At 31.5% G+C, this 15,843-nt stretch overlaps 2 long non-coding RNA genes across 2 annotated transcripts; one reads left to right on the top strand and one right to left on the bottom strand.

Moving 5' to 3' along the window:
- Positions 1–8,301: 8,301 nt before the first annotated feature.
- LOC132634150 (uncharacterized) lies at positions 8,302–11,722 on the top strand. Its single transcript, XR_009580058.1, has 4 exons — positions 8,302–8,456; positions 9,656–9,721; positions 10,742–10,786; positions 11,404–11,722. It is a non-coding gene; the product is annotated as an uncharacterized LOC132634150 (long non-coding RNA).
- A 1,251-nt stretch (positions 11,723–12,973) lies between these two features.
- Positions 12,974–14,342, bottom strand: LOC132634151 (uncharacterized). The gene is made up of 3 exons (XR_009580059.1): positions 13,975–14,342; positions 13,654–13,909; positions 12,974–13,296 (listed from the first exon to the last, which is right to left on the bottom strand). It is a non-coding gene; the product is annotated as an uncharacterized LOC132634151 (long non-coding RNA).
- Positions 14,343–15,843: the final 1,501 nt, after the last annotated feature.

A 15,843-nucleotide genomic window follows, 5' to 3' on the forward strand; every position in this document is an offset into this window, starting at 1 on the left:
GCTCATAGGACTCTAGACTATGCGGCCCAATCTATCAATCTCGAATTAACATTGATCCTTTTTAATTATATTTTGTTCCAGAGGCTGCTTAGCCACCTCATATATCCAAAAAATATATTGTCATAAAAGACTTCCATATATTTAGATTTATTTTTGGAAGATGAATTGACTTAATCTAAAAATGAGAAACAGTCTATAACAAAGGCAACGGAGAAAAAGGTTATAACTTAAATTCATGGGTCTTTTGATCCAAAGATAAGTTATGCAGCGATTAATTAGTTATACATAGATTATTTTCTGTTGAATATTTGGTTGTTATGTTAAAAATAAGAATGTACAATATATATTTTAAATATTTGATTTTATTTATTTTAAAAAAAATAAAAACGTGTTTACCATTGTAACCTTGATCTTTTTTAGCCTTCTTCAACTTTGTAAAATGTTTTGCAAAGTTTTCTTTACTATTACGGAAAAGGGTCAAAAATACCCCCGAACTATTTGAAATAGACCATATATACCCTCCGTTTGCCTTTGGTAGCAAAAATATCCTCGCCGTCTATCCAAAGGACCACAAATACCCCTCGCGTTAACGGACCAGTTGAAAAGCTGACGTGGCATGCCCACGTGTAAAAAAACTTCCACGTGGCCATCCACGAAGGGTATTTATGATCTATTTTGAATAGTTCAGGGGTATTTTTGACCCTTTTCCGTACTTTCTTTATTATCATGTTTAAAAAATATTTTACTTTTTTAGTTAAAATAATTAAATTTTAAACTCATTCACTCTTAAATCTTTGTAAAATAATTTATAACTCACACAAAAGTATATGACATATTTTAGATTACACATTTAATACGTAATTTTTTTTTTGGTTAAATTCCGCATTTAATCAAATATTTGCACATGAATTAGAACAGAAAAGAAAGTTGAAGGGTTATTTCTGAAAAACTAAATTAAAGGAGGCCTTGATGTGCTAAAGATGTTTTTTCATCTTTACAACGAGTAGTGAATCGGGTTAGATCCCGAGTTGATAGAATTTCTTAAATTAGGAAAGTAAAACCACCGACGCGGTGGGAGAGTTGGGAGTTGAAGATGATGGTGACTAATCTATTCTCTCCCCCCACGTTGGTGGTTTTATTTTCTTAATTTAAGAAATTCAATCAACTCGAGATCTAATTCAATACTCGTGAGATTTTTTTTTTTATATTCAGCTTTTGTTTTTTCCGAACCCCCTGAATGAAGATTCTGGATCCGCCACTACACATCAAGGCCTCCTTTAAGTTAGTTTTTCCGAAATAACCCTTCAACTTTCTTTTCTGTTCTAATTCATGTGCAAATATTTGATTAAATGCGGAATTTAAAAAAAAAATATTACTTATTAAATGTGTAATCTAAAATACGTCATATACTTTTGTGTGAGTATAAATTATTTTACAAAGATTTAAGAGTGAATGATAAGTTTAAAATATAATTATTTTAACTAAAAAAGTAAAACATTTTTTAAACATGATAATAAAGAAAGTACGGAAAAGGGTCAAAAATACTCCTGAACTATTCAAAATAGATCATATATACCCTCCGTGGATGGCTACGTGGAAGTTTTTTTACACGTGGGCATGCCACGTCAACTTTTTAACAGGTCTGTTAACGCGAGGGGTATTTGTGGTCCTTTGGATAGACAGCGAGGGTATTTTTGCTACCAAATGCAAACGGAGGGTATATATATCTATTTCGAATAGTTCAGGGGTATTTTTGACCCTTTTCCGTTACTATTATAAGCTAAGTCGTACAGGAGAAAGGTAGAGCAAACAAATGGACAGGTAGGATTGAATTTGGTTGAATTGCAAGGTTGTATGAAAATTACAAAAAAGTATGATATGCTAGACCTTCTCACTGTATAAACTATATATAAACGTCTTCTGTTTTACTCATTAAACCTTTGGGAAAGCAACTAGTATCCTCGTATAATCTTGCACGTCTCGAATTGTGTGAGTGTATTGGGCTAAATTCGTATAACACAACTGCATCAATGCCATTACGACACGTGGCAAAAGGCATAAGTCAAGAATGAGCCAGCACACATCTTCGCCGGAAGTGGCTTCCTTATACCAGAGATACCGGTAGGTCCGGCAGACCGCTGGAATGGCTCCGGAGGAGAGCTCAACGGACTGCCGTTACAAATTGGACTTAACGTTATCCGTGTGGTGTTATTACGCTTAATGGTCCTCTTTATTGCTTGATTTTATTACGTAATTAATGCTCATTATTGACAAGGGCGCAATACATGGAATATATACGCCTAGCCCTTAGTATAAATAGGGAATATCATTCTCATTGTAACACACGTAATTCAAGTGCAATACACGACATACATATATCGTACAAGTGCTCCATTTTAAGTTCTTCTTTTATTTATTACGTCTCCGATCACAAGCCTGACTGGAGGAACTAATACCGGGTTCTAACGAAGCTCAGGCTATTTCTCAACTTTACTTTGCTTATATTTCGTTTATATCAATTTTACTTGCATATTACGTTGCTTTACTGGTCACTTTGATCCACGTGTCCTTGACCACGAACATAAATTCAACTGAACCGTTTTTCGGGTAAACAGTGAGCATTTTGATGTTGATCTATATTCTAACTACTAGTGTTATTTGACCCGTGCTAAGCCTGGACCCAAGTCGACATTAAAATTTCAATTCATAAATATTTTTTAAATTTTTTCTGATCTTGATTTTTTGTTTTTGTAATATCTGTTTGACACTTTTGAAAAACTTCTAAAATACTAAAGTATAAAAACGTATCTGAAAGTTAAAACAAAATATTTTCTTAATTTCTATATTACCTTTTTTTTTTTTTAAATCAAACAATTGAAAGCTCTTCTAATTTTCATTTTAATGAAACTTTTTAAGATTAAAGTCTCTGATAATTCAAATTGAGCTTTTTATATATTTAATTAATCTCATTTGTTTCTTTAAATTGAACCATATTGTCGACTTATTTTATGCCAAAAGATATTACGGTATCTAATTAATGTCAAACATAATTAACGCGAAAATATTGTTTTATGATGATATCAATAAATTTAACTTATAAATAAATATAGACAATTAAAAATCTCTATTTTGTAAGATACTTTTGTAGATGTTCCTTTCATATTAAACCACACAAGAGAATACTGAAAAGTCAATAAATTAAGTTGTTCTTATGTTAAGCTTTCTCTTTCCTTCCAAATGATGCATGTTAAAAAATAACACTTTTTCCTTTTTCTTAATTTAATGAACCATTTAATGAAATCTACATTGTAATAAATACTTTAATATTTAAAATTTTAGAAATACACTTTTTGCAATTTTCTAGTATTATTACTGTTTGGAGATCAAACATTTTCAGAATATATACAAAAATAATGTTTTATAGTTTCTTTTTTAATATAGTAATTTATTAGATAAATTTTATGTTAAAAGTGTGTGCATGTAAAATTTAATTAATTAACTACAGTACTTTGAATTCATTTTTCGATTGAAACGCAAGGACTATAATTTATATTTTCGATATATTTTTAAAGTATCTAACAATGATATAAGTCATTTGTGTTTATTTTTTTAATTTAAAAATTAATCCTACTTTGAGTGAGATCTTTGTTAATTACTTATATTTATCAGCATGTACAACACAAAATTACAGGAGAGATTAAATAAAACTTACCTTTAATTATCGGACGAATAAAAAATTAAAATAGAAAATGATAAATGATAAATAACATCAATAAATAATTAAAATATTATAAAAATAATATTTCAATTCAATAATTAAGCTTATATTAAGATAGAATTTGAATGACACCATAATTCTTTACATGTCTAGTAAAATTTTAAGGAAAAATATAATTTAAAATAAATTAAAGATATTTTGACATAAAAGACTCAAATATGTGTGGGTATGCTTTGTGGGGTCCACTATAACTTTTTTCATGACATCATCATATTAGTGGCATGAAAAGAGCCCTTAAAGTTCTTAAAATTTACAAAAATGTGTGATTATTTACAAAGTCATAAAAACTTTAATTAAGGATAAAAAGATATCAAAAAATTCCTGTGAGAACTATAAGAAATGAATATTCTCACTTATATATAGTAGTAAAGTAATATGAAAGCATGAGTTAAAAATATATAGTTAGAAAGTGTCGAATCGACATGCCTGCTTAGTTTGGTCCAACTAAGTTGATCACTGTGCATGCTTCATTAGTATTTGAGTGTGCACACTTTTTAGCCCTTTGACACATCGGTATATGTTTTAAGTGGATCCATTTTCTCATTATAATTGTAGCCGACAGGTTTTTCCATTTATCATTTTAAAAAAAAAAATCTTTTGTCCCCATTTATATGATATTTTTATTGTTCAAACTCAATCTATATAAATTTTGATCAACATTTTTAAAATGTGTTATTTCATCATATTGACCTAGGAAGAATTGAAAATTCTAATACTCTTCGTATAATTTTAAAATATTAAGTTGATTTATTCTAATTTAGCTTTAAAAAATAGTTAAATTAACTCTCGGGAAGTGAAAAAAATATCACAAAAATTGAACGGAAGGAGTAATAAATTTCATACAGCTATAATTATAAATTCCTTTATTTAGAACTACATAGTCTAATAGCCAACAATGAGTCAGTATCTCTAACTCTATGTTTTAGTGTCATAACCATCTTCGTGTTTCAAGGAACTAATTTTGGTAAATACTGATAATTCACCAATGTTAGGTCACAGAAGATTCATTCTTCTGAACTCAATAATAATCATGTTGATAATCCCTAACAATTGGAGTAATTTCTTAAGGGAGTGCTAAGTTAATAAGGGCCAAGTAAAATGGAATGAAAGGAGTATTTAACTAAGAAGTTGATATGAACCAATTTGAATAAGCTTTGAAGCAAATAATGTATAGCTGAAATTTTTATGTAAGTTCTAATGATCCGTGAGGATTTGGGAACATTTGTGACCCAATCAAGACACCAACTATCCGAACTTTTGACGACCCATCAGGATTTTGTGGATCAATTTATAATAAAGTTATGACAATTTGTACTAAAGTCTTGATGATTCACCCAAATTTGCATCAGGCGAGGTAGGTATTTGCCCATCCATTCGAACCTCTGGGCATCCACCAAAACTTATGAGCCATTTGTTTTAAAGTTTGAGATAATTTGCACTAAAATCTTGACAATCCGCTAGGACAAATGACAAGGCACATATTTGCTCATCCATCAAAACTTCTAACAATCCGCTAGGACTTACTATCATGCTTTGACATGCGAACTATTTTTACAATATGAGTCAAAAACTTAAAATAGTGACACAGTCCTATTTGTGCAAATCAAAATGCAATATATGAGGACTGAAAATGTTGGGTCCGTGATTTGCACGGGCCATGCTTATCTAGTATTAAGAAATGGCTGGAGTAAAAGACATTTTTCTTGCACATGTAAACCGAAAGTCTAGCATGTAATTTTTTTTTTCCTTTTTACTAATTAAAATCTGCGATATTTTTAAGAATTTCAAAGTTTATGTAAAGGAGCAAAATTGGTGCTTAAAATAATATTGATAACGGAGAGGCTAGGGTGCTGAAGTTCTTGTGTTTAATTTTTTATTATTATTTGAAGAAATATAAGAGTACCAAGCTGGATATAGTTGTCAAGTGATTGGTTTTCCTCGTTTTATTCCTTAACTAGAAAATTTGACTGCGCTTCGCGCCGTCGCAAAAGACTTTACTTAAAAATAATGTTTTTCCTACTTTTTGAATATTAAAAATAACAATCGATAAAATATTGTAATAACTTAAAATATCGAGAACATTCCAAACGAAAATTAATTGAAAGGACAATAACACTTAAAAACTTGGAAGGGGGATTGGGATACGAAGGGTAAAAATTTATCTGATAAAAACATTACCATGTAGAAAGTGACACGTTATTGGCGCTAATGTGTAGGTGTCTGAATATATATAATATTTATTTAAGATATAATTATAAAATACATAAAAATTGATATTGTCCCACGCATATCTCATGGAATGCCTCAGTCCGGAGCTTAAAGGGTATAAAAAATACGGTATTTATCAAAAGGGGATGATCAAAAATTTATATACCAAAAGGGGTATATCGTGGATCAGCCCACGATATACCCCAAAAAATTTTTGCCGCTGTCAGAACCAAATCAACGAAAATTAAAAAAAAAAAAATTTAAACGTATAACGTGGACTGATCCACGTTATACAATATATTTTGTATAACATGGATCAGTCCACGTTTTACAAATATATTTTGTAAAACGTGGACTGATCCACGTTATACAAAATATATTGTATAACGTGGATCAGTCCACGTTATACCTCTAAAGTTTTTTTTTTTTTTGCGAGCACTAAAAAAAAAATTTGGTAAACTTTTTTTTTTTTTTGCAACACTTAGTGTGTTTTTTCATATTTTGACCAATGATTAGTCGTGTGTGAAGATTCCGAAACGTCAATATTTTATATAGAACCTGATATTTTTTTCTGCGTACAATAATGTAGGCTCAATACATCAAGCATACGTAGACGTTCGGATCGTCATTTTAGTGGTTGAAAAGGTGCCCGAAGTAAGTTTTGTTTGAAAAAACTTAGTTTTTTTCATACTTTGACCAATGATTAGTCGTGTGTGAAGACTCCGAAACGTCAATATTTTATATAGAACTTGATATTTTTTCTGCGTACAATAATGTATGCTCAATACATCAAGGATACGTAGACGTTCGGATAGTCATTTTAGGGGTTGAAAAGGTATCCGAAGTAAGTTTGAAAATAAAGCTGACTAATTTTCTCGACATATAAAGTTGACTAAAATAACCTTACAGTCAAACACTAAGTTTTTTCAAACAAAATTTATTTCGGGCACCTTTTCAACCCCTAAAATGACGATCCGAACGTCTACGTATCCTTGATGTATTGAGCCTACATTATTGTACGCAGAAAAAAAATCAGGTTCTGTATAAAATATTGACGTTTCGGAGTCTTCACACACGACTAATCATTGGTCAAAGTATGAAAAAACACAGTAAGTGTTGCAAAAAAAAAAAAGTTTACCAAATTTTTTTTTAGTGCTCGCAAAAAAAACAAAAAAAACTTTAGAGGTATAACGTGGACTGATCCACGTTATACAATATATTTTGTAAAACGTGGACTGATCCACGTTATACAAAATATATTGTATAACGTGGATCAGTCCACGTTATACGTTTAATTTTTTATTTTTTTTAATTTTCGTTGATTTGGTTCTGACAGCGGTAAAAACATTTTGGGGTATATCGTGGGCTGATCCACGATATACCCCTTTTGGTATATAAATTTTTGATCATCCCCTTTTGGTATATAAATTTTTGATCATCCCCTTTTGGTAAATACCGTGTATTTTTATACCCTTTAGGCTCCGGACTCCGATTGAATGGTTATAGAAGTATTACTCTATGATCTATTTTGTCATAGCGATATTCTATCCATAACATCAATTCTTAAATATAATTGTCTTTTCAATGTTGTTATTATAATAATTAGACATCAGTTTGTTTTATTTTTCTGCATTATAACTGTAAAACCTTCAACTTCACGTGTTGCATACATCATATTCGCGTGCTTTAAAATTTCATTATTATTAAGTTTTCCTTTAAGACCAATGGTGAGTAAGCTGGAGATCTAAACTTGTATTTAGGTCATATTTGACTCATTTTTGAGAATATTTACATATTGACATATCAATTTCACCATATTTTGCAAGTAAAGATATTACTACTTGCAAGCATTAAATCACCCGATCAAAATAAGGAAAATATTATTCAAGAAAAGACACAACATAGAGAGACGAAAATACATCACTACTAAAAAAACAGTTAATTTCGACCAAAATTTTTCGAGCTCACTTTTTGGTCGAAAAAAAATCGACCACATGAGGTCGAAATTTTCAAATTTTTTTTTTTTTTTTTTGGGATTTCGCCCTCAAGTTGTCGATATTTACACAGGAAATAAAATTTCAACCGCATGAGGTCGAAACTTATTTTTGTACAAATAATAAATGAATTTTTTTTAAAAAAATAAATAAATTATATAAATAAAAATTAATTAAAAAAAAAAGAATCATATTTCGACCGCATGCGGTCGAAATAATTAAGTCAAATCTGACTTAAATATTTCGACCGCACGAGGTCGAAATAATAAAATTGTAAAATTTAAACTTCAACCGTGCAATTCTTATTCCCAACAACCACAACCTAATTATATTAAAACTACTCCCACCCCCACGGTACCCCTACCTAGTCGCCGACACTCCACCCCACCACACCCCTACCCCTCCCTGCCGCTGACGCCCCATCTCCACCACTTCCTGTCCTCCGTCGCCGCCGTTGCTGTCCACCGTCACTGCCTGTAAGTTTATTTTTTTGTTTTTATTTAGTTACTTTCTCTTTTCCCCAGAATATCCATGTGGGTTTCTTGTTTTGTCCCTCATTGCTTCTGTTTGATGCCTACATAACCAGGATTTTGGTTTTTGTATGTGGGTTTAGCAGCTTTTCCTGTTCTTGTGTTCCTGAAAGGCCAAACGAGGTTGATGTATTTATTACTTGAGGACTGGTATTTGTGGCTATGGTGCTCGTTGTCACTTCAATCATTCTCGTAACCGTAGTAATTTGGTAATTTTGTGTTGTAGTTGTGTAATTCTAGGGTTCATTTTTAGGGTTTTTTTTTTTTTTTTAATGTGGCTGATCACTTGATTTACTTTGTTACTGTACAATTTCAAGGTATTTATTTATGTTTAACGTGCCTGATCACTTGATTTACTTTGTTATTGTCCAATTCATTTCTAGGTATTTTTGTTTCCAATTCATTTCTAGGTATTTTTGTTTAATGTGCCTGATCACTTGATTTACTTTGTTACTGTCCAATTCAGGTTGATCTTAGTAAATATCGCGGCTTTTTATCTATCTTCATTCTTGATTTTTAGTATTTTTAGACGTTAGTGATGCCTGTTGTTAATCCTTCAAAATTGTAGTTTGAAAGAAGAAAGATGTTACTTTGTTATACATTTTGCACTTCGAATCTTCCGCTAAGTCAGCACGAAAGATTTGAAATTTCAAATTATAATTCCCATTAAATTGCGTAATTCTAAGGTTCGTTTCAGGGTATATTATGTTTGATATGCCTGATCAGTTGATTTACTTTATTTTAGCGTCCAATTCAAGTTGATCTTCGTAAATAATGGTTTTTTTTTTCCTAACTTAAATTTCTAATTTTCAGTCTGTTTAGACATTAGTGATGTCTATTGTTAGTCCTTGAACATTGTAGTCTGAAGGAAGAAAGGTATTTCCTTTTAGACATTAGTGATAGCTATTGTTAATCCTTGAAATAATAGTTCGAAAGAAGAAAGATCTTTCCTTTTAGACATTAGTGATATCTATCTTCATTTATGATTTTTAGTCTTTCTAGACATTAGTGATACCTATTTTTAATCTTTGAAAATTGTAGCCTGAAAGAAGAAAGATTTTCTTTTTTTGTACATTTTGTACTTCTAATTTTTAGTGAAGACAGCATGAAAGATTTTAAATTTCATTTATGTAAATTGATGACAGGTTGCGGGAGCATCAAGAGCTACTGGGGGAGAATACCCTGAGAGAGTCGGTCAATCTGTTTGCCAGGTAGTTTTATTAAATGTGATAGCAATTAGTTTGGCATTTGGTGTTCATTTAATGATCAACTTCGAGAGAGAAGATGTGTTTTTTCTGGATTTGACTCTCTTTAGTACAATAACTTTGTTTACTTTTTTGCTGATCCTGTATTAATTGAGCTGCCACTTTTGTTCTAGGGAAGAATCTAAGTTGCTAGATATGCTCTGTCATAATATTCATCATTATTTTTTACTTTAGAATATGCTTGCTTTTTGCCTATTCTGCCTATCAGTGCTTTATCTAACCTATTCCGATTGATGGAGGTAAAAAGATATAAATAGAGTACTTTTTATTAGCTTTGCGGTCACTATAACTCATAGTGAGATCTGGAAGTGAAATGGAGGGAGTATTGCTCTCGTATGTGTTTGGATGTGAAGGATTCTGCATATGGAAATAATAGGGTATAAGCATCAGCTTATCAATGTCCTTTTAAGCCAAGTGATGCCTCAATCAGACTTAATTTTTTTTTTACAATGGTGACTTGTATATTGAGAAAAGGCACTAGCTTAGTGCCAAAACCATAGATTCAGAGAAAATAGGACAGCAGATCCAACTATGAAATCCTAACAGTTACAAAGCATCTATCAGATCTATTAAGGATAACCCATCAACTGAAGCTTAATCATTTGTGCATATCTAGAGTCTTGTCTTAGTAGTTAGTACTGCTTTCATTATGCCTTGGATTTTATTCTGGTCTTAAAGATATCTCTATGTTAATTTTGTGATGGATTTTGCATGTGAAGGATTCTATATATGGAAATATAGGGTATAAAAGATTGGCTTCACCGATATATCTTTCAAGCCTTTTGTTGATTCAATCAGATAAATAGTTGTAAATATTCCACTGATAACTCATCATTTGCGCTTATCTAAAATCTCTTGTATTGGTATTGCTACCAAGATGCATTGGTTTCTATTGTGTTCTTAAGAGTTGCCTTGATTTTGCAAGGTACTTCCATATTTTGATGTAAACTTTTATATATATGTTAGGTTGGAGGAGGTGGAATTGTAAGGGATCCCTTGGTCCATCAAGAGGTAAGCTTTTTCATTTGTTTACTTTTGATGCTTTATGACCTACTCAAAAACTGATTATCAAGACTTTTTTTTTGGATTTATTTCTTATTAAAAAAACTGGTTATTAAGACTTTTGCTTTAATGCTAATGAAAAATGGGGCTTTTATTTGTGGCTTTTAGTGTCAACTATCAAATTACTTTACATGAAGTGTAGCAACATCTTCAAGTTCATCTTTCAAAAGAAAAATAACATAGAGTACTTGGGTTGTTTCTGATTTTTTAGATGTTAAAAGAGAATATCCTAATAATGTTGAGAAAACAGTACTGTGAAGTACACTAACAAAAATTGTCAATTCCTACCATGATAAGTGTGGCAGAATATGAAATACAAAGTCACAGGACCAAAAATAAGCTCCAAGTTCTAGAAGAACATACAATACCATTCAGGTCACAAGCAAAAATTTCTGAAAAGATACACAAACAGCTTCCAATATTTTATATCTGGCCAAATGAATCAGTAGCTAGTAAAAGGAGAACCCATATTTCATTTTAACATAGTAATATCTCCCATATTTCATTTTTTACTTGGGCCATTGCTTTGGATATGAAATTAGTTGTTAATCTTGATTTATTTGTAGACGCTCGAGAGGGGTCAGGAAATACCTCAAGATGAAGTCTTCAAGATTGCTCACACGAGGAAGGCGAAGAACGCTGATGTCTCTAACACCCAACGTTGACTTTTTTGATTCGTATACTTTTGGATTGTAATATTGCTATGTTTTCTTGGATATGTATATTTTTTTTCATGATAGTTTTAATTCGAATTAGATGTACTTTTGAAGGTGAATTTGATTGTAGGAAGTAGTTTATGGATGTTTTAACTTTACGATGTTTAAGTGTTTGAATGTAGAAAGTAGTTTATGGTTGTTTAACTTTACGATGTTCAAGTGTTTGAATGTACTTTTTAAGGATATTTAGAAGTACTTTAAATAGAAACTTGAGGTTGAATTTGATTGTAGAATGTGAAGTTTATGATTGTAGAAGTACTTTGATGAATTGGACGTGTTGATGAATTGCATTGTTGATTTGGTTAATGAGTGATTGGCAGGTGTGGGCTGCTGTAAAAGCAGCTGAATATTGGAATTTTTTTTCCAGAATTTTGACCTCATGAGGTCGAAAATTCACCCAGATATTGATAATTTTCGACCTCATAAGGTCAAAATTGTACTCAGAAATTAAAATTTCGACCGCACGAGGTCGAAAATCTGGGCTACATTTTGAATTTCGACCTCATGAGGTCAAAATCTGGCAACAATATTGCTAAATTTCGACCTCATGCGGTCGAAATTCTGAAAATATTTTTTTATTATTTTCAGAATATTTGTATAAAAATAATATTTTCGACCGCGTGCGGTCGAAATGTTTTATTAATATTTAAATAAAAACAACTTTTTCGACCTCACGTGGTCGAAAAATTTATTTTCGTAATTTAGGTAGAAAACTTATTTCAACCGCGTGAGGTCGAAAATTTTCGACCACGTGAGGTCGAAAAAAATTTCACCCTACCTGTTAGCGACCATGCCTTGTGGTCGAAATTTTGGTCGAAAATTGGCCTTTTTCGACCGCGTGTGGTCGAAAATTTTGGTCGAATTTCACTGTTTTTTTAGAGGTATAACGTGGACTGATCCACGTTATACGTTTAATTTTTTATTTTTTTTAATTTTCGTTGATTTGGTTCTGACAGCGGTAAAAACATTTTGGGGTATATCGTGGGCTGATCCACGATATACCCCTTTTGGTATATAAATTTTTGATCATCTCCTTTTGGTAAATACCGTGTATTTTTATACCCTTTAGGCTCCGGACTCCGATTGAATGGTTATAGAAGTATTACTCTATGATCTATTTTGTCATCGCGATATTCTATCCATAACATCAATTCTTAAATATAATTGTCTTTTCAATGTTGTTATTATAATAATTAGACATCAGTTTGTTTTATTTTTCTGCATTATACCTGTAAAACCTTCAACTTCACGTGTTGCATACATCATATTCGTGTGCTTTAAAATTTCATTATTATTAAGTTTTCCTTTAAGACCAATGGTGAGTAAGCTGGAGATCTAAACTTGTATTTAGGTCATATTTGACTCATTTTTGAGAATATTTACATATTGACATATCAATTTCACCATATTTTGCAAGTAAAGATATTACTACTTGCAAGCATTAAATCACCCGATCAAAATAAGGAAAATATTATTCAAGAAAAGACACAACATAGAGAGAAGAAAATACATATACTTTATGTATCACTTACACATGAGAATATGCCGCAATCCTTTGTTTATTTTAGGAGTACAATCACTCTCCAACGAAGACTTGCCGACATATTCCAATCAGTTTTTGGAGCCTTGTTAAATACATGATGTAATAATATTTGTACCATAAGCCGAGCTGTTCAATTTCTGCTTTTCTTCTCAACAGTATTGAAATACTCAAAATCCAGATATACATATTCAAAAATCAGTCTGCAAGTCCACAAAAAAAAAATGTAAAAGAGGGGAAAAAATGGACCAAAACAGTAAGGCAGATCACAAGGAAAAAAGAAGACAAATAGATCCACATATACGAAACAACTGATGATGAATTCTCCAGATTATTTTTTCAAAATCTCACCATTATAAAATGCCATTAAATTGAATAAATATTCATCAATTAGTCAAATTTTAGAATTATCTTACCAGTTTCTGTTCCATTACCACTAACAACAACAGGTTTCATATCCTATGGAATGCAAGATAGACCAACAACTTTTCATTCAGAATTTACAGACGGCCACATTAGGTACTAAATTTGACACGAAAAATTAGAAGCATAGGAGATACCTTTAAAGTGTCGTCTAAACTATCAGTTTTTCCCTCTTTAATCTTCATTTCGTGCATTTCTTCATGAAGCTCGATGCAAAATTTCAGGTCTAGTATCCATTGTTGATGTACTTCCTATAGTGGTTTCCTTGGATATAGTAGTCATATCCTTCTTTGGAATTGTAGTTGTACACCTCTCTTCCATTTAAGCATCACCAACCACTCTTTGATCCACTTCTTGCTCAACCTTCACCCTCTTTATGCTTCCATCACCACTCTATTAAACATCAGTAATAAATCATATTCTTTTGTGGTAGAGAATTTCAGAGAATAGTATTTTACCTTTATCAAGAAGATTGAATATGTCAACAAAATGATATGTATAAGCCAGTTGCAAGCTCTCTTTATGAAAGTGATTAACTAATGTCTCCAAGGATTAAGAGAAAATGAATTTGTGCAACATCATAGAATACCGGCCAAATATCCACCAGCAAAGCTCACGGCTTGGTGTGAGCAACTTTGCCCTCAGTTAAAAAGTTTTGTTCACGTTCTTTAATTTTCGATACCAAATTGGAATGAATAGTCCTTATGGACTAACGGTAACAGTAAATGTACAAATTTTGATCAATCATAAATAGTTCAAGGGCGAATTTGATCTGTATTTTAACTTAGGATTGCATATAAGAAAAGAAGTGAGAATCCATATTACATCAAACATTTTCTTTATGTTCTGTTTTTTTTTTCCACTTTTAAGTCAGGTTTATGTCCTCCTGTCATCTTACTTATGTAGGGGTCACTGTAAAACCCATCCCTCCCCCCCCCCCCCCCCACGCTACCCCCCACCATATAGGGCGTGAAAGTTTGGGTGAGTGCATTTATTAAAAAAATTAAATATTATATCGAACAAAAATAAATGAACATCTTAGTCCTAGGAATTATTTTAGGCGTGCCTCATTTGGCCTATGAGGCTCTTTAACATGACTTATTATATGATTAGTAGAGCATATCGTCATTAAAAATAAAACTATAATAAGTTTAAATATAAATAGTGTTTAAATATAGAATAAATAAATCATTCTTTTGTATAGATTATTGATTAAAATAGAAAGAGTATCATTGAATTCTTATTGGCCATGAAAAAACATTACTCTTTTAGGCGTGATTGGTATGACGGAATATGTTTTCCCAAAAAATATTTTCTCGGAAAATAAATGGTTTTCCTACTTTTTTTTGTTTTTTTTGTGTGTGTGTTTGGTACACAAGTTGGAAAGAGCATTTGCATATTCTCAAAGCAAAATCAGTATGGAGTTTTTGAATTCGGAATGCAACCTTTGGTGGTGGGGACAGAGGCGTATCTAGTCTACAAGTAGGGGTTCAATTAAACCCCAAACTTTTGACGCGGAGTCTAAATGTATATGTAAAGAATTACTAAATTGCAATAAGTAGTAGATATGAACCCATAACTTTAAAAATATAATGGGTTCAACGCTAAGAATATTAAGATTGAACCCATAAAATTTAAATCCTGGATCACTCCTGAGTGGGGAGTACGGGTTAGGAGGTGACGTAGGCTGTGCGAGGTGGGGGGAGTATACATACACATTAATATAAAAATATATGCTTTATTTGTCGGCTATTATTTTGATGGGCAGATATACAGATAATATCCCGAATCAATCACGGATTTGGTTTCCCTCTAGTAAAGTATCTCTCTACTTTTTCCGGTACATAAAAAATTTCATTACACTTGTCAACTTAATCAAACGATGGACATCTTCTATTTAACAAATGGTTAAAACCACTTGTTTCTCAATGTTTTAACCATGGTTAGAGAGGTTAACATTGAGAATTACTGTTTGTTTTTGTTAGATTTATATATACTGAACAAATATGTCAGATCAAATCTATTGGCGTTTGGTAATTAATAATTCTTTATATGCACATGTGAGCTACGTGTTTTAACCTTTAAACTATTCCATCCATACTAAAGAGATAGCCACGAATAATTAGCGAATTGATGTACTATCAACTCCAATTAAAATATATACTTAGAGAAATAAAGTAAATATTGTTAACGAATATCCATCACGTCTCTTTACTTAACTATTTTTTAATTGTTTATTTCTTACTTTCTCTTCTCTTATATATATTACTTTCTCTTTACTTATGACTTATGAGTCTCTCCGTCCACCCTATGTGAGAGAACTCGGA

The sequence above is a fragment of the Lycium barbarum genome, chromosome 3 (assembly GCF_019175385.1).
Source record: "Lycium barbarum isolate Lr01 chromosome 3, ASM1917538v2, whole genome shotgun sequence".
NCBI lineage: Eukaryota > Viridiplantae > Streptophyta > Magnoliopsida > Solanales > Solanaceae > Lycium > Lycium barbarum.